The 19,750-nt window shown below is 44.0% G+C and overlaps 1 long non-coding RNA gene across 1 annotated transcript; it reads right to left on the bottom strand.

Moving 5' to 3' along the window:
* Nucleotides 1-5,099: 5,099 nt before the first annotated feature.
* LOC123386316 lies at nucleotides 5,100-15,785 on the bottom strand. Its single transcript, XR_006600096.1, has 3 exons — nucleotides 15,727-15,785; nucleotides 12,113-12,575; nucleotides 5,100-5,651 (listed from the first exon to the last, which is right to left on the bottom strand). It is a non-coding gene; the product is annotated as an uncharacterized LOC123386316 (long non-coding RNA).
* Between the last annotated feature and the right edge of the window lie 3,965 nt (nucleotides 15,786-19,750).

Genomic DNA, 19,750 nt, shown 5'->3' with positions numbered 1-19,750 from the left:
CACATCTCCCTCAGCTGCAAGAGCATGTTGGATTCCATCCGTCTGAGATCTCAGGGTTCTGGTGTTTGCGGCTGGATTCATGTCATAGCACAACCGATATTGGTCATGTGAAAACTGGTATGTCATGTGCTCCTGGAAATATCTGTCAGGATACCTACTGCAGTCACAGTGTGGCTCAGCTGAACTATGGCTGTATCCCGGAAAAACGTAGTCACAGAGGGTCGTGCAACAATAACAGGAACTGCCATTGCCACATAAGCACCCTCCACGGTGCACTGGACAAGGCACTGGTGGGAGCACAGTGGACCCCTCCAAGAAGAATGCGGCCAGTCAGGCAAACTCATGAATCCCTGTTATATCTCAGATCAGTTTTTGGTCCCATTTAACCCATAATAGCTGCTTTCCTTGTGGTGTCGCCACAAATGTCAAATTATCAACCCCGATAAAGTTAAGGGACTGATTATTGCTGACAATCCATAATTAGCCTCCTGACTGCTGAACAACTATAGACAATCCAACTGGTACATGTGTGAATATACAGTAATGAGGCTGCAGACCTGACATCCACGTTTCGGGGGTCTGCAGGAGACACAGGGGTCCACAGGCACATCAGGCTCTGACACACATCTCTCATGGTTCACTGACCAGAACGCTGAAATAAAACTTAAAAACTGCATGCGTGTGGCCTCTACGTACATATCTAAGCTTCCAAGAGCCCAAACTGAGCCCCAGATTATGTGCAGAGGACCTGAGTCAGCATCTGGGTCTTGAACTGAGGTATATGCTTCCAGAATTAAGAGACGTTCACACAAGCTCTTTCAGGGACAAATTCATGAGTTGTCTCCAAAACTGTGCGGTTGCACACTGAACATTTTCTCATTCTCCAGGTAATCTGTTTTCCCCCAGTCCCAATGTGGGTTCAGGATAATGGAGGGCTACCACCCACCCACACTGCCTGTTCCACACTGGGGTGTCTGTGGGCTGTGAGGGAAGGGGACTGGCATTAGGTTCCACCTAGCACAAGCTGTGCCTCCCTGGAGAGCAAATTTCCAAATGTGGGAGACTGAGACCATGAGGTGTAAAGGAGCACCAAATGAAATGAATCAGAAAGGCAGGCACAAGTGCCTATGGACGACTCTGGCATCCAGTTGGAGCCCGATGAATGTGAATCCCTGCTCTTTCTCTTGCCTACCTTTCAGTGAGTTTAACTGTAGATAAGGATCTGCCTAGGATTCCCACTTTGGTTTTCTGAGAGCCTTCTCAAATAACCACACAGAGGTGGGCCTGTGAAAGTTAGGGACTTCAGCCCATCTATTCTCAAGTAATCAGGTACTTGCTACCCTGTTTTCTATGTCCTGATCACTGGGACTGTGGTAAGGAGGCCTGCCCTTCCCAAGGTCCTTGTGTACCCTTGCTTCTGGGCCCTGTGAGTCATAAATCCTGTGACTCCATTTCCTTTGTTGGGGGTGCACTGAAACGCCACCTTGAGTCAGGAGGGCCCCATGCATCTCATGTATCCAAAGCCAGAAATCAGATGCCTAGGGAGCCGCCTGTCCACACCCTGAGCAATGGCTCTTGCCTATTCCTTCAGCAGGATACAGTCTACATGTTCTTAATTTTGTACAACAGCTGGGGTCCCCAACACATTTGTCCCCAGGGATCGGATTAGGGATCTAGGTGGTGCCCTCCAACAATGTGTTAGCACTGAGAATGGCTCACTCGTTCCTCACCCCCACATCTCAGCTGCTCTGGGAAGGAGATGGAGCTTGCCGGTGGTCTGTAGCTTTGCTTTCAGCTGATGCCAGGTGTTGCCAGAAACCCCCACCCTAAGTTACCAATGCCATAAAAGGTCAGACTCCCTTCAGAGACCAACAATCAGGCACCATCCTGGGGTTCCAGAGGTGTGTGTTTCCTACTCATCTCCAAGTGAGATATTGCTGGACACCGAAGACCATATCCCTAGATTAGTGTCGAAGAAGACGCCAGCTGCTGGGTCCACTGTGTTGCAACCAGTACCCTGGTGTTGTGTTTGCTTAGCCATGCCTACCTAGTGACAGAGGCAACTCTACCAGGAGCATCATGTCTCCCTGGGCAGAGCACATGACCAAGGCAACCTCCCTCTACTGGCTGCATTCCTCACTGCTGCTGACAATGGCTCCCTATTTGACAGGTGTTGTGGGGGACACCTCAGTGTGGGAGGCCTCAGCACACTTGTCTGGGAAGAGCTAACTTCTATCCCAGGTCCTCCCTGTCAAGACCACTACACCAACATATCCACGGACCAGTGTGAAAGAGAGAAATGGTGACAGGCACTACACCATCATGAAAATGCAAGGTGTCCTGGAATCATTTGTCCAAAGGGAGGGAGACAAGGACATTGATTGGCTCTAGTGGGTCTTCACAATTGGCTCCAAGCTGTTGCTTAAAGCGCTTGACATACTACAGCTGTCTGGATTGGTCCAAGTGCCCCAGAGTCATAAATCACTGAAAAGCTCAAGGTATCAACGGCCTGTTTACTTAGAGACAACCTACGGAGCTTCCAGTCTTTTCACTGTATCAAATGGCTATCACAATCGCACCGAGGCACCGATCAGGAGACACAGACCAAATATAAAGGGAAGGCTTTGATGAAGAGGCTCCCCAGGGCCCAAGAGCCCACAGAGGTAGGAAGGAAGAAGCTCTGATTCTCCAGACTTGGATTCTTATGGCACGACAGCACAGGCCCACTGGGAGAGGTCAAGCCCAGGTGATGCAATCCAACTCTAAGATAGAATGGGGACAATTCAATGGGTGTGGGTTTAAATTTTTTTTTTTTTGCCTTATGTCATGCGCCCATGAGCCCTTGTCCATTTCCACCTGGAGGAGAGGCACTTGACAATAGAATCTAAGGAGTTCTTCTTGAAGGACCACTCTGATCTTAAGCCTTGTGCCAATACGATTCATGGAAATACCAGCTTTAGTGTAGCAGGCATTAGCATGCATGCCATAGTCAGATATGAAAAGGAGAATTTTCAAGAAGCCCAAGACTTCTTTGCTGCAAATGCTGATGGGATCACCGCCTCCATAGATAGGAGCCCACAGGAGGGTCCCAGCAGTGCCCCATTCAAGGGGTGGAACTTCAACCCAGATCTCTTGCTCTAGAGATGATTCCCACACTTCTCTTTATGCACAGCTCTGAGAAGAGGGGTCCCTAGTGACTTAATCTCAGGACAGACCAAACACAAGTCAGAAACTTTGATCAGACTCTTTGGGATCTTCAAGAGCATGCTGTTCCTACCCTTCTGGTGGGTGCCATCACTTCTCTGGACATGACAGCCCTGGTAGTGGGGAGCTGGGATCCCAGTGGGTGGGGAGATGCCAAGGCTCCTGCCTAGGAACCGGAGGTTTGTGGAGTATGTCCTTCCTCCTGGGAACACTGCCTGTATATTCTGTAATTACCCTGTAGGACACAGACACAGACAACACTTTATTTCTCTCATTGACCCTGAAGCAAGGTACAGTGCTTCCCAGGAACCCCTCCAAATATAAGTGTGGTGCCCTTTAGTTTACCAGGTATAAAGGGAGGGATAGTAGAAGGGTCTCAACATCCCTTTGATGTCACTATTGGAAGAATCTTTACTGAATCTCTTTTACCAACGGTGGCCCTTTGACCCTGCATTGTCTTCTTAATGGTGTGGATGCCCTCACATGCCATCAAGGCCAGTGGGAACAAACCCAGTGCCTGGCTTTCCTGGGGGGAGCTACATATCAGGAGTCTGTAGGACTGCAAATTGCACCCCCCCACACATCCAATTAACACAGTATATGTACATCAATATTGTGTGCAATAGATGACTGAGTAATTGCACCCCATAATTCAAGATTTACTGAAGGAGGGGGGACATTAAACACACCATTTCTCCTTTCAGTCTGCCCACTTGACGGGCATTAAAGCCCCCTCCTAACAGGTGGCGCTTTACAGTTGACTACTGAAATGGAAATGCCCAGCTGTCCATAAGATGGCTCACATTCCCAAGACTGTCTAGGCAGTTGAGGGTATCTAAAGGGCACAGGGGAGACTCTGTCAATACTGAGCTAGCCAGTATGTCCCATTCAGCATCGATGACCAAGGAGTCCCAGCCACAGTCTGCTCTCAACCTGTACATTTCTATCCTGCTGCCTTGGGAATTCCTAACAGTCCAAACGTGCCAAGATGTTAGGCTGACCAGCTCATGTAGAGCCTGTCATGAGTTCCCACTGGTCTGGGCAATTGAGGGTCATTGTCACTGGTCAAATATCATGCATTCCTGAAAGTTTGTGAGACATGGGAGGCCTTCAGCCCTTCAGCAGCTATAAGGTGGGTTTTGTCACCTGACTGAGCTACTCCAGATTTTCGGTCTACTGTCATATGACTTGTGCATTTAGGCAGCTTTACCTGGAAGTGGCTGAGATATGCCACTTGATACACAGGTTGTCTGAGTGCCAATGAAACATTTTGGGATCTGTAAAATGTTTGTGCCATGGGGGTTAACCTGGAGCACCTAGTGACCATCTGGCACCAGGTTGCCTTGCTATGTCACTGAGAGAGAGAACCCAGCACCATGACTGTCTTCATACAAAGGGAAATATTCTCTCCCAATACTTCACCTGAGCAAAGGACCATCCTGAAGCTTCCATCAAAGTTGTGGTCCCAATCAATGCAGTGGAAGGAAAGGCAGAGTGACATTGTCGTGCTGGTTGTGGATACCACACCCTTCCATTTGTCCATCCACATGGTGCGTTCACCTGCTTGCATTGGCAGGAAATAACACTACTTTGGGGGCTTACTTGCTATCCTGATGTCAAACAATTGACAATCAGACTGATTATTTACTGCACACAGGAGTTGGAAAACCTGTGTAGGGGTCTGTGTCTGACCTGCTGAGATAACTACACAGGTGAATGGGGCAGATGCAGTCTGAAGACAGACAGTCATAGAGGTTCAGAGGGAGAGCAGGAAATATAGTCAGTCTTTTTTTTAAATTTTTTTTCAACGTTTATTTATTTTTTGGGGGGACAGAGAGAGACAGAGCATGAAGGGGGGAGGGGCGGAGAGAGAGGGAGACACAGAATCGGAAACAGGCTCCAGGCTCTGAGCCATCAGCCCAGAACCTGATGCGGGTCTTGAGCTCACGGACCGCGAGATCGTGACCTGGCTGAAGTCAGACGCTTAACCGACTGCGCCACCCAGGCGCCCCTAGTCAGTCTTTTAATAGTGGGGGAAAGGGTAGGCTCCATTTTAAAAAGGTGTTTTGTTTTTTTTTTTTTTCCTGACAGGAAAGAGCCGGAAAATGAAACCTGGTGGAAATGCAGTTTTTTGATCCATGACCTACTATGTGATGCCATGTGCTTCCGGAGCCTGGGAATTGGCTCTGGGAATCCTTACCAATGGTCATCATGGGGATGGTCATCCACAGTCTTGACAATGGCAATTTGGAACTATTTTGTGCAACTTGAGTGAATCCAGAAGAATCTATCCCTAATCCTGATGGCAGTGTAGTCAGTTAGGAGTTCGTCATAAGGTCCTTCTCAGTGAGGTGGCTCTGGGTGCTCTCTGAAGACCTGATGAGTGTCCCATATTCTGTAGAAAGGGTGGCAAGGCTAGTCTGTGGCAGAGGCCATGTTCTTATTGTCTGTGGATGATATGACCAAAGTGTACCTGTTAGTTCTTGGACATGGCTATGCACGGCATCAACTTGGTCATATAAGTTATCATGAAGTTCAATCAGTAAAGAAAGGGTTAAGGATTCCTTTCTAAAATACTATTGCAAAGGGGTCAGTCCCTGCCTTACATTTGGAGCATTACCAATCTCATTAAGGGCCAAGGACAATGATTCTGGATGTTCCAGGCCAGTTTCCAGGCGGATTTTCCCTGAAGGACTTTTGTGTCTAGTTTTTCATGTTCCATATCTGTTCCCCTAACCCACATATCCTCATCTTCCTCTTCTGTGATGATTAAGGATGATGTGGTGTATGAAATTCTAATTATCACCCCCAAGTCTTTGTAAGTACGTAGTATGTCTATGTGTGAAATGAGTTCCTTGGTCTGGCTAAATCCATAATGGAATGGCAAATCCAGGAACCATTTCAGGCGTTACATTCTTCACCACAGTCGTGGCATTGGCATGTCCAGTCAGACAGCATCAGTCCATCCACCAAACATGCGGCCATTAACCAAAGAGGAAGCCAATTTGTCAAATCCATCTGGAGAGCCCCAGTGGGCAGGGAGGGGCTAGAGGGACTCCCTGGGGCCTGCTGATATTATACAAAACTTGGAGAGATTTACAAGTAGTGCCCTGGGAAATAATTTAGTCAGAGGTTTAGTGGATGCCTGGGAAGAACCCGCTGTCTCTCAGTTTCTTAATTATCCCATCTCATGGGGTTGGTGCAAGACCAAAGGAGAGAATAAAGGGGCCTCAGGAGGCCCACTCAACCCCGATGTATACCCCATCTGATCATTATCTGTCCACCTGTCTTTTCCCATTGTGAGGAACTTACATGATAAACAATAGTCCAAGTCAGGGAAAAAGGCAGGCTTCTAAAGTGAAGGAAAGGACAGGGGCCTCTGATCTTGGCTGTGTATTTGACAGCCTTGTGAGCTCTGCCAGTCGCTGGAGAGACAGTGACAGTCTCCCCATGGTTTGGGCTGGAGAGTGACGGTTAGCAATTTTAGCAGAAAGATCAGTTGCGTATAATAGGGCAGCAATTATAGGCCTGCTGGAAAAATGTCCTCTGTCCTCTGGTACTCATGGTGGTTAGGACCTGTGGGATTTCCAGAGGGTGCCAACAGCCCTGAGACTCCAGGGCATGTCTGGAATGCCTGTGAATAGTGGCGGTCTTTCCCTTTGCAGATGTGCAAGCTTGGGAAAACCTGGGAGCGCAGTGGCTTAAACTGATTTTACAGCAGGCAGAGAGGACGCCTGGAGTACTTCTAGTAGGGACACTGGCCTGAGTGGTTCCTATGTTTCCCCACATACAGAAGCTGTCACAAAATAGAAGTCAGGGTGGGGCACCTGGGTGGCTCATCTGGTTAAGCTATGGACCTCAGCTCAGGTCATGATCTCGCAGTTTGTGAATTCAAGCCTCACATCGGGCTCTGTACTGACAGCCCAGAGCCTGGAGCCTACTTCAGATTCTATGTCTCCCCTTCTCTCTAACCGCCCCCCCCCTGCTCACGCCCTGTGTCTCTCTGTCTTTCAATAAGAAATAAATGTAAAAGAAAAAAAATTTTTTTTTAATAGAACTCAGGGTTGACCACCAGGTGTCCCAGAAACCATTCCTGTAGCTGAGGACAATCATGTGGAATGAAGTAGGGTCTCCCCTTTTAAATGTTTTTAATGTTTATTTATTTTTGAGAGAAAGAGTGTGAGTTGGAAGGAGCAGAGATAGAGGGGGTCACAGAATCTGAAGCAGGCTCCAGGCTCTGAGCTGACAGCACAGAGCCCAATGCAGGGCTCAAACTCACAACCAGCGAAATCATGACCTGAGCTGAAGTAGGACGCCCACAAACTGAGCCACCCAGGTGCCCTGGTCTCCCTTTTTAGGGAGGGGAGTGGGATAACCCGATTTAAACTGTTAACATGACACAAGATGATGGGCGGGTTGGTCAGTGGCCTACTGGTAGGTAGGTGGTGGGCCTGGAAATTACAAACTTGTCAGAGGGGAATACAGAGGTGAGTGGGGATCCAAATGTATCCAGACAGCAGCTGTGGGGGTGCAAGCATGCAGTGGGGCCTGATGGCCCAAGGTCTAATTTTCATGGGAAGAAATTTATAGGACATATCCAGAGGCACAGGTTGTCACAGAATACCTGCAGCCACTCCATTTCCATGGAATGAGACGTGAAACATGTTATTGATATTCAGACAAATGAGAGTTTGGGGTGTGCACAGAGCTAATATTAACACTTTAAAGTAGGTAATGACTCTGAAAGCCACGAAATCTGTGGCAGCAACAGGTAGGGGTGAGGGGCTCACAAAGACAGAGCAAAGGTGGTGAAGTTAGGGGTCCATGGGAAGCAGTAGCCAGGTTTCCTTAGAAGCTTATGCAACTGCATTTTTGTACCAGTGAGAGGGATGAGAAAAACTGACAAGACACTTTGTGGGGAGTTTTGAAGCACTGTGACATAGTCCTTGTTGGCAGTAGCTGTTTGCAACCATGGACATTAGGAAGACAGGAGGGTGTATGGCCCTGTCTGGCTGGTGCTTTAGGAGGGTGGGGAAGTCTGCAAGGGCTCTCTGACTCCTTTGGTAATAGAGTGACAAGTCACGGACATACTAAACAAGAGTGCAGCCTTGGGTGAAGGCACAGAATGTAAGTTGGCTTCAAAAACTTGGAGTAATATTAAGCCCAACTTAGTTGCCTTCCCCAAGCATACATGAAAAGAGATCTTGTGAATCAGAGTGCAATGGCATTGACAAGAAAGTCAAGATGTTCATTCCAGTCATGCATCTTCATCACCAGGAATTGAGGCATGAGCGGCAGCCCGGTTAGGGACAAAAGATGGGGGGGGGGGTAATAGATGACAAAAGACTTTATGGTTCCTACATTGTACAAATCAGTAGCTTTGCCTTCTGAATCAAACTCTGTTCTTTCTTTACTCACAAGATCAGGGTGTTACATGGTGAGGAGGTAAAGCAAGGACATCCTGCTGTAACAGAGTCTATCACAGGGTCAGGTCCTCCCTCTGCAGCAAGACAGGGCATCTGGCTACTGATGGGTGGGGGCAGCTCCTTTCTCAGGCCCCCTGAGCACAGGCTCTGCACTGGGGGCAATCCATCCTCTTGTGTATGTGAGGCCCAGACACTAGTGGGCACGTCTTTAAGACTCATCCTCTGAGGAGCACTTTGAATGGACGTGGGTCTCCATTAGGGAAAGGGGGAAGCTTGAGGTGTGGTCTGATGGCAGGGAAATGAGAACACCTTATTGTCCCTCCTGCATTTTGGATATTAACTCCTTTTCAATATTTTTTACTGTAATGTCTACCCTCCCATAGACTGCCTTCTAGCTCTGCAAATATTTGCTTGCCCCTTTTCTAGTATGGTGTAGTCCCCCTTGCCTGCTTTGTTCTCTGTGACTTTGCTTTTATATCAAATCAGTCATTCTCAAGTGAATGTCATCATGTTTATCTTTCATGTTTTCTTTGAAGGCATTTAGGTTCAAGTGTTCTTCCTAATCCTTCATCCATTTTGAGAATTTTTTTGTGTCGAGGTATATGTATGAAGAAAGATTATGGCCAAATGTTATTATTTTGCATGTATATATCAATACTATTTTTTAATTTTTACTTTGTTTTTGAGGGAGAGACACAGATCATGAGTAGGGAGGCACAGAGATAGAGGCAGAAACAAAATCCAGCCCCTGAGCAGTCAGCAGGAGCCTGATGTGAGGCTCGAACCCACAAATCATGAGATCATGACCTGAGTGGAAGTGGGATGCTTAACTTACCGAGCCACACAGGGGCCCCTAGTCAACACCATGTTTAAGAGACACTATCCTCCCCCTACTGTGCATTGTTGGAAATCTCGTGGAGGATTTGCTGACTGCATCTGCAAACGTCTACTTCTGGGCTCCATAATGAGATCTACTGGTCTAAATGTCCCATTTGATGCCAGCAGCACACTGTTGTGGTTAATGTACCTCTGCAATATCTTTAGAAAGAGAGAAGTGTGATGTCTCCAGGTTCTCTCGACATCATGATTGTTTTGCTGCTTCCATGTGTTGTGTGCTTTCATATGAATAGTATATTTTTCAGGTTCCTTAAAAAACTCATTGGCATTTTTATTGACATAAAAAGATAAACATAAAAATAACAAAAAAAGATAAAGCAGACAGAACATAGAGACTATCACAAATACAGAAAACAAATCAATTACATAAAAATTTGTATTTGGAAAAGTATGTAAAATTTGAAACAAATAGGTAGCCTGTGGAAATAGGGAAGACTCAAACAAATGCAATCAGAATTGAAAGAGGAGACATAACTGAACTAAAGACATGAAAAGGATCATTAAAGAAAAACTTAGGTATTTATATGCCAATAATTAGATCACCAGGAGAAATTACACATGTTATGCCATAATGCAGTCCACCAAGACTGTTTCATGGAAAAATACAAAATGAACAAAAGAAAAATTAATAAGATTTCTCTATCTAAAACCTCACCCTCCAAAAAATATGCATAGGAGTCCATGGCTTTATTAAAACTTCTACTAAATATTTAAAGAGGAATAAATGCCAATATTTCTCAAACTATTACAAAACACTGATAAAAAAACAGCACTCCTAAATGAAATTTGTGAGGACAGCATTGTTTTCACACCAAAACCAAAGAAAGACACCACAAGAAGGGGAACTACAGGTCAGTATCTCAAATGAACATACATGCAAAATTCCTTCACAAAATCTGAGCATACTGAATTCAAGAGAACATTAAGAGGATCATACAACATAATCCAGTGTGATTCATCCAGGGATGCAAGGATCCTTCAATATACACAGATGCATAAATATGATGTCCTCCGTTAACAGAGGGAATGATTGAATCAAAACATTAGACAAAATTCAACACATGTTCATCATTTAAAAAGAACGCAATTAAAAAGGAACTGAAGGAAACTACCTCCACATGATCATGGCCACTATGAAAACCCCACACCTGACAGCATATTGAACGGTAAAATGCTGAAGGCTTTCCTGTCAACTCAGGAGCCAGGCAATGATGGTCACCCCTAACATAAGTATTCCCCATGATAACGTGAAGAATACATATGCCACCTCAAACTATGTCAATTTGTCACACTGCTTATTTGGGTGAAAGTCACTTGAGAAATAGTCCAAGTACACTCAGCCTCTCCATCGTCCCTTGACAGCAGGATATAAATCTCCCTCCCGTGTACCAAGAGGGAAGAACCATCGTTAGCACCAGAATAAACAATACAGGGACAAGAAGGCTGTGCAAACAAACCTACTTACTTGGTGACTAACATAATATCCCAAACTTAACTCTTGCCAAATCCAAAGTTTTGTTGTCTGAAAGACACAAGTGCCACCTGCTTTGTCCTTTCTCTGGGTGTCATGTCATTAGGAAGGCCATGCACTTACAAAATGAAATTGATTCTCTCCTGTACATATATGTCTTATGTATATTGAATCCTTACACTGGCTAAATCCCAGAAGAACAGAAGGGAAAAGCTTTCTTCTCCTACAACTGGAAGACGTAACCAGAAAAAAATAGGGAATAAAAAAAAAATAAAAGACATTTAAATCAGTAAGGAGGAAGGAAAATTACTTGTTTGCAGGTGACATTGATCTTAAACATAACAAAACCCTAGAGATACCACAAAAAATATTAGAACCAGTTTTTTTTAATGAGGAAAAGAGCAGGATGCAAAATGAACAAAGAAAATAAATAAAAATAAACCACCTGTGATTCTACACACCAGCATGAAAATACATGCAAAATAAATAACAAAATTATACAAGTGAAAATGGCACAGAATAAAGTATTTTGGGTTAAACTTCAAAAAGTATGTAAAATACTTGTAGAGTGAAAAAAATCTATGTTGATGAAAGACCTGTAAAAATGCACACAGGACTGCAAATATACCTGTACTCACTGAATACATTATTCATATTGTCACAGCACCATCTACACAAACTAAACTACAAGTGCGTCCCTAACCCTGTCGTTCACTTTTAAACAATCAAATCTAACACTGGAGCTTGATATATATGTCAGAGCACATGCAAATGGGGTCCTCTCTGTGCTGATAAAACCAGCCCATCCCAGACTCTGCAGCTGGGAGAAGAGCCCCAGCCCCGGGGGTCCCAGTTGTTCCCATTCTCTGATCAGGACAGAACAGACACCTCACCATGGAGTTTGTGCTTGGCTGGGTATTGCTGGTTGCTCTTTTAAAAGGTAATTCATGGTGAATGAGAGACACAGAGTATGTGAGTGGATATGAGTGAGAAACAGTGGATGTGGGACAGATTCCTGACCAAGATGTCTTGTGTCTGCAGGTGTCCAGTGTGACGTGCAGCTGGTGGAGTCTGGAGAAGACCTGGTGCAGCCTGGGGGGTCCCTGAGACTCACCTGTGTAGCCTCTGGTTTCACCTCCAGTAGATATGCAATGAGGTGGGTTCACCAGGCTCCAGGAAAGGGGTTGCAGTGGCTCGCATATGTTTATGATGATGGAAGTAGCACATACTACGCAGACTCCATGAAGGGCCGATTCCCCATCTCCAGAGACAACTCCAAGAACACGCTGTATCTGCAGATGAACAACCTGCGGGCCGAGGACAAGGCCACATATTACTTACTGTGCAAGAGACAGGGTGAGGGGACCTCGCTGGGAGCCCAGGCACAAACCTCCCTGCAGGAGGGGATCAGAACCACCAGGGGGCGCACACTATGCACAATTCTGCTTTGTGTTGCCAGGAGCAGGTGAAGATGGAGGTTACAGGCAGGTTTCCTCTCAGGGTCTGGGGCTTCCTGTCCACACAGCAGTTTCTCCAGGGAGCCTCTCTGGACACAGGATTCTGTGTTTACCTATTAACTGTGTGAATTAGATCATTGTTTTCCTAGGAAAACTACCCTACCATGCACAAAGACACAGTTGTTTGCATTGCTTTCTCCTGTCCCTCAACATGAGTGAATTACAGATTTCCTGAGGCACAATAGCTGAACATTTACATGAGTCCCAGATGCACTCCCTGTGCAGCCAGGACCACAAGCTCCCACAGCTCCCCATTATCTTCACCCAGCCCTTGTCCCAATCGAACAACGTGACACTTCCTTCATGGCACTAGCTACTCAGATTTTAAATGAGCTACAGCTTTATTCAATTCCTCTAAACAAGAGATAAATCATCTCCATGTATTAGTCAGGATTCCCTCGAGCAACAGAACCCAAAGCACATTGGTTTCCATGACAAAATATGTTGAGAAGTCCCATGATCTACTGTCACAAGTTGGGGAGCCAGGAAAACCAGTGGTATAATTCTCGCCTGATTCTGAACTAGTGTCTAGTCTCAGAACCTGCAGAGCCTATTATGTAACTATAAGAACAAGGGCAGGAGGAGACCAATGTTCCAGTTCAAACAAGCACATGGGAAGTAAAAATGAGGGAATTCTTCCTCCCTCTGCATCGGATTCCACTCAGAACTGTGATGGAATGGGTGATGCCCAGGCAGAAAGAAACCATGGATGGAAATGCCAATCTCTTCTGGAAACTCATCACAGACATACACAGAAACAGTTGTGAACCGGACACCCATGACACAGTCAAGATGACACATAAACGTAATCATGACAAGTCAACCTGCTGTAAATGTCGAGTTCAAAGCCTGAAGATTTAGAAGTCCATGCCATCACTGGGGTGGACCCTGGTGGGCGTAGCAGTGCTCCTGTGGAGAAGGAGCCCCGAGGCCCATAGGGACTGCTGCGGTTTGAGGATCCCCTGGGTCATATCGGGTGAGACAGTTACCTTCTAAGAGTGCATTTGGGAGACAGGGCATTGCCCCTCATGGGGCAGGAGAGCTGAAAGGCACGGTTGTACTGCCCTGGTCATTAGCATAGGAGCCTCTGATGAGAGCAGCTAACTGAATGCTGCCTTCTTGTTCTTCCTCACCATGAACTCCAAGCTCCTAGTGTTCATGCAACTGCCCTTCTGGGATAACCAGCTCCAACCACATCACAGCAAGACACTGTCCCAGAGGATCAAGGGGGTCCCTGCCACATTGAGTTCATACAATTTGGTGTACTCACACCCACCTAGAGCTCCTGATATAAAACATAAGAGCCCTGAGGTGACAGGTGTGCCAATGGATTGCACAAAGGCAGGGTGAAGGCCGAGTTCTGAAGGAAGCCTGGGACCCATGAGTACAGATTGTTCTCTGTGAGGGCTTCCTGAACAGGGGTGGCTGGAAACTCCAACTGCAGGAACAAGAGAAGGAGCTGATGCCAATATTTCCTCCCACCAATTATCATGGACAGAATTCAGTGAGCAGCACAACACCCCCCAGTAGATACTGAGCCACTGACACCAAGCAATACCTACCTTTCCTTCCTCAGGTGCTTCCTTAACAGAAAGAGTGCCTAGAACCCAGACCACCATTGCACCCCTCACTCCAAAGACCACCATATACCCCCACAGGCACCAAGTCTACTGACCATATAGTGAGGCATACCTTCACCTCTAGGGGAAATAGGAATTAGCCTCTTTTAATAAGGAGACCAAACTCACCTAGTTAAAACTCACAACACTATGGACAAAGTTCAAAAACTCTCCCCTGGAGGCAAGGAGAACTCTGCAGAGGACTGACCTGAGGGACAGAGCAGCCAATACATGACAGTAGAGTGCACACAGCACATGCAAGAAATGCTTCCAGAATGTCAGCTTGTCAACAGTATGTAAACATTTCTCAAAAAAGACACTCCTCTAGAAGCAGAAAACATAACAGGATTTTCCTAAAACACTTAAGAAAGCGGAGACATGGACATACAGAGTGATGGAGGAATTCATTCCAAAAGAAAAAAAACCATAAAAGGACATTGCCAGGGATATAATTAAAACACATATAAATAATAAGCCTCAAACACAATTTAATACCTACCATAAGGAAACTGAACTTTTAAAAACTATCATAAGGATACTAGCTGTGCTTGAGAAAGCCTAGAAGGCATGAGAATACGCTGACTACAGATGGAAAAGACCTAAAACCCAGTCAGGCTGAAATTTTTAAAATGCTGTGACCAAGATGTGAACCTGATTCGATATAATGAACTCAAGGGTGAAAGAAGCAGATGAATGAGTAAGTGACATGGAAGCTAAAATTTTGTGAGAAATGAAGCAGGAAAGAAGAGGAAAATTAAAATATTGCATCACAAACGTATACATAGAGAATCAGCAACTCCATAAAGTGTAATAAAATTCTTTTCAAAGGAGTCCCAGAAGAAGAAGACAGGGAGAAAAAATGGGAGAAGTCTGTCTGAGTGCATTAGAGTGGAAAATTTCCACTAAATGGTGAAGGAAACAGATGTCCACATCTATGAGTCACAGAGAACTCCCACTAAAATTAAAAAAAAAAAGCAGGCCAACTCTGAGACATAACATAGTAAAATTCACAAAATACACAGATTAAAAAACCCTATAAGCATGAAGACAGAAGAGTTTGCTAATCTTTGTCTAAAAAGACTATGGCAGAAGTGTCCACAGAAACCTGCAGGAAAGAAGGGAGTGGCATAATATCCTCAAATGTTCAATTGAAAATTAGGCAGTCAATGGGGGAGGAGACAAGATGGCAGAACAACGTGGAAGATTTTTGTGTGTCTCACGTCTATGAAATACACCCAGACCAACACTAAACCATCCTACACACCTAGAAAACTGATTGAGGATTAACACAACAATCAGCACAACCTGAACCACATAATTCAACAAGTACGTGGCGTGGAGAGGGGACCTTGGGGCGCAAGAAGCTGCAGGAAGGGAGGTGCTTTTGCAGGCAGAGAGAGGACGGAGACTGGGGAGTGGGGGAGAATAAAGGAAAAGCACCCCTCCCAAAAAGCAGCTGGAGGGAACGTGGAAAATTGGTAACACCCACAGGGACTAAACTAAAAAGGGAGAAAGGAGAAAGGAGAGTATGTAAATTCCACTAAGACTGTAAACAAGGGGAGTGCAAAGGCTGCAACTCCACAGCTCGATACCTGGAGGTGCTCTGGTGGGAAGGGAGAATCCCAGGAACAGAGTGGGGTCCGGGATGTTCTCAGGCCACATGGGGAGAGGCAGTTGCACTGCTGGAAGGACATTTGGAGGAGACTGCCAAAGCCATCTGGTCCCAGCAGACCCCTGAAAAGGGCCACATTCGCTGGTGCTGGAACAAGGTCGTTTAGGGTGAAGCCTGGTGCCAGACATGTGTTGTGATTTTCCATAATCCACGAAATTTTGCTGCTACACTCTCTCGCGAACTTTTTCTGGGACAGGCTGGCACCTGACCATAGTCTCAGGGCACCAACAACAACAGGGTCCAGCAAGCGTTCCTAGGTGCAGCCGATATTCGGCCATTGCTCATTCGGACATTGCTTGGTGAGACCCTCCCAAAGAGGGGCACAACAGGTCAGAGCCGCAGTCCTTTGGACATAAGGGACCAGGGAAAACAGCCGCATCTCTGACAAAACTTGGGAGAGAGGTGCGGCCTGGGGCCTGGTCACGGAGAATGAAGGAGCAGGGAGTGGACAAGGGCTGAAGACAGAGGATGGGTGCACGATTGCTGATCCAGGAGAACAGACTGGGTCCCTGGGTGGCGCCATTTTCACCTCTCATGCGCATGTGCATTTGAACCTACAAGCACCACATAATCCACCCCAGGAGCCTAAAAGCGCCAACTAGTGGACAGCAGAGCCATTACACTGAGCCCCGCCCAAATGGGCCAACTGGGCTCTTCAAGAACACAAGTCTCACTGCCGCTTAGTTTATGGAGTATAAAGAGCTACATAGACAGACATCTAGGGGATAACGAAGCAATTTCAGTCCTACTTCAATCTGTTAGCCAGTTCATCCACTCAATTTTCTTTCTTTTTTTTCTTTTTCTCTTTCACACTTTTCTTTTTCTTGAATGCAGAAACAAAAAATTATTTTTATTATCAATTATTATTAAAAATATTTTTATTTAATTTTTATTACTATATTTTTTACATTTCTGTATTTTTTTCAAATTCTATTTTACTTCCATCATTTTATTTTACTCTACGTCAGTGTATTCCCGTTTTCAAATTTCCAGTTTCCTTTTTATTTTTTCTTTCTATTTTTTTCTCTTCTTCGTTTATGTAGTTTTTCTGGAATGCAGAATGAGAAAATTTTCCTTTTACGTTCAAATTCTATTAAAAATATTTTCCTTTAATTTTTTTACTATATTGATTGCTTTTATGTAATTTTTTTCAAATTCTATTTTACTTCCATCATTTTATTTTAGTCTACTATGGTGTATTTACTTTTTGAATTTTCAAAGGATTTCCTTTTTTTACTTTTTTCTCTTTTTTGTTTCCTCTCTTTTTTATAGAATACAGAAAAAGAACAAAATCACATTTATTTTTAATTTTTACTAAAAATATTGTTCTTTATTTTTTCTACTATATTCGTTACATTTCTGTATTTTTTTCAAACTCTATTTTACTCCCATCCTCTCATTTTAGTCTACTTCAGTGTATTCATTTTTTCAAATTCTCAAATTATTTCCTTTTTTCCCCCTCCCTTTTTTTTCTCTAATCTATCAAACCACTTTCAACACCCAGAACAAAACACACCTAGGATCTAGCATATTCCATTCAATGTGTGTGTGTGTGTGTGTGTGTGTGTGTGTGTGTGTGTGTAAATTAATTTTAATATTTTTGTAATTTTATCTTTTAATTTCAATTTTGCAACCTCATTAATTCCTTTTCTCCCTTCAAAATGACAAAATGAAGGAATTCACCCCAAAAGAAAGACCATGAAAAAATGACAGCCAGGGTTTTAACCAACACAGATACAAGCAAGATTTCTGAACCCGAATTTAGAATCACAATAATAAGAATACTAGCTGCAGGCAAAAATAGATTAGAATCCCTTTCTGCAGAGATAAAAGAAGTAAAAAATAGCCAGAATGAAATTTAAAATGCTATAACTGAGCTGCTATCACAGATGGATGCAGCAGTGGCATGGAAGGATGAGGCAGAACAGAGAATCAGCGTTATAGAGGACAACATTATAGAGAATAATGAAGCAGAAAAAAAAGACGGATATTAAGGCAAAAGAGCAAGATTTAAGAATTACAGAAATCAGTGACTCATTAAAAAGGAAAAACATGAGAATCATAGGGGTCCCAGAAGTGGAAGAGAGAAATAGGGGTGGAAGGGTTATGTGAGCAACTCAGAGCAGAAATCTTTCCTAACCTGGGCAAAGACACAGACATCAAAATCCAGGAAGCACGGAGGACTCCCATTAGATTCAACCAAAACCGACCATCAACAAGGCATATCATAGTCAAATTGACAAAATACTCGGGCAAGGAGAGAATCATAAAACCAACAGGGAAACAAAGTCCATGACTTACAAGGGAAGACAGATCAGGTTTAGCAGACCTATCCACGGAAAGTTGGCAGGCCACAAAGGAGTGGCAGGATGTATTCAGTATGCTAAATCAGAAAAATATGCATCCACGAATTCTGTATCCAGCAAGGATGTCATTCAAAATAGAAGGCGAGATAAAAAGATTCCCATACAAACAAAAATTAAATGAGTTTGTGACCACTAAACTAGCCCTGCAAGAAATTTAAGCGGGAATCTTGAGGGGAGAAAAGATGAAAATATATCTGTATGAATAAATAAATACCAAAATCAACAAAGATTAGAAAGACCAAAGAACACCACCATAAACTCCAACTCTACAAGCATCATAATAGCAATAAACTCCTATCTTTCAGTACTCACTCTAAACGTCAATGGACTCAATGCCCCAATCAAAAGACATAGGGTAACAGAATGGAGAAGAAAACAAGATCCATCTATATGCTTTTTACAAGAGACCCACTTTAGACCTAAAGACACCTCCAGATTGAAAATAAGGGGATGGAGAACCATCTATCATGCTAATGTTCAACAAAAGAAAGCTGGAGTAGCCATATTGATATCAGACAATCTAGACTTTAAAATAAAGACTGAATCAAGAGATGCAGAATGGCATTATATCATTCATAATCAAAGGGTCTATCCACCAAGAAGACCTACAATTGTAAACATTTATGCACCAATTGCGAGAGCACCGAAATATAGAAATCAATTAATCACAAACATAAAGAAACTCATCGATAAGAATACCATAATAGAAGGAGAATTCAACACCCCATTCACAACAATGAACAGATCACCTGATCAAAAAATCAACAAAAAAACAATGGCTTTGAATGACACATGGGACCAGAGGACTAAAAAATATATTCACAACATTTCATCCTAAAGCAACAGAATATGCACTCTTCTCCAGTGTGCATGGAACTTTCTCCAGAATAGACCATATACTGGGACACAAATCAGCCCTAAGTAAGTACAAAAAGATCGAGATCATACCGTGCATATTTTCACACCACAGTGCCATGAACTCAAAATCAACCACAAGAAAAAATCTGGAAAGGTAACAAATAATTAGAGACTGAAGAACCTACTAAAGAATGAATGGGCTAACCAAGCAGTTAAAGAAGAAATTAAAAAGTACATGGAAGTCAATGAAAATGAAAACACCACAACGCAAACCTCTAGGATGCAGCAAAGGCGGTCATAAGAGGAAAGTATATAGCAATCCAGGCCTTCCTAAAGAAGGAAGAAAGATCTCAGATACACAACCTAACCTTATGACTAAAGAGCTGGAAAAGGAACAGCAAATAAAACCCAAAACCAGCAGAAGGCAGGAAATACTAAAGGCTAGAGCAGATATGAGTGCTATCGAAACCAAAACACAGTAGAACACATCAATGAAACTAAAAGCTGGTTCTTTGAAAGAATTAAGAAAATTGATGAACCACTATCCAGTTTGATCAAAAAGAAAACGGAAAGGACCCAAATAAATAAAATCAAGAATTACAGAGGAAAGATCACAACCAACACAACAGAAATAAAAACAGTAATAAGAGAATGTTATGAGCAATTATATGCCAATAAAATGGGCAATCTGGAAGAAATGGACAAATCCCTAGAAACATA

Source organism: Felis catus, chromosome B3 (assembly GCF_018350175.1).
Source record: "Felis catus isolate Fca126 chromosome B3, F.catus_Fca126_mat1.0, whole genome shotgun sequence".
Lineage (NCBI taxonomy): Eukaryota > Metazoa > Chordata > Mammalia > Carnivora > Felidae > Felis > Felis catus.
This window is presented reverse-complemented; position numbering and strand designations above follow the sequence as displayed.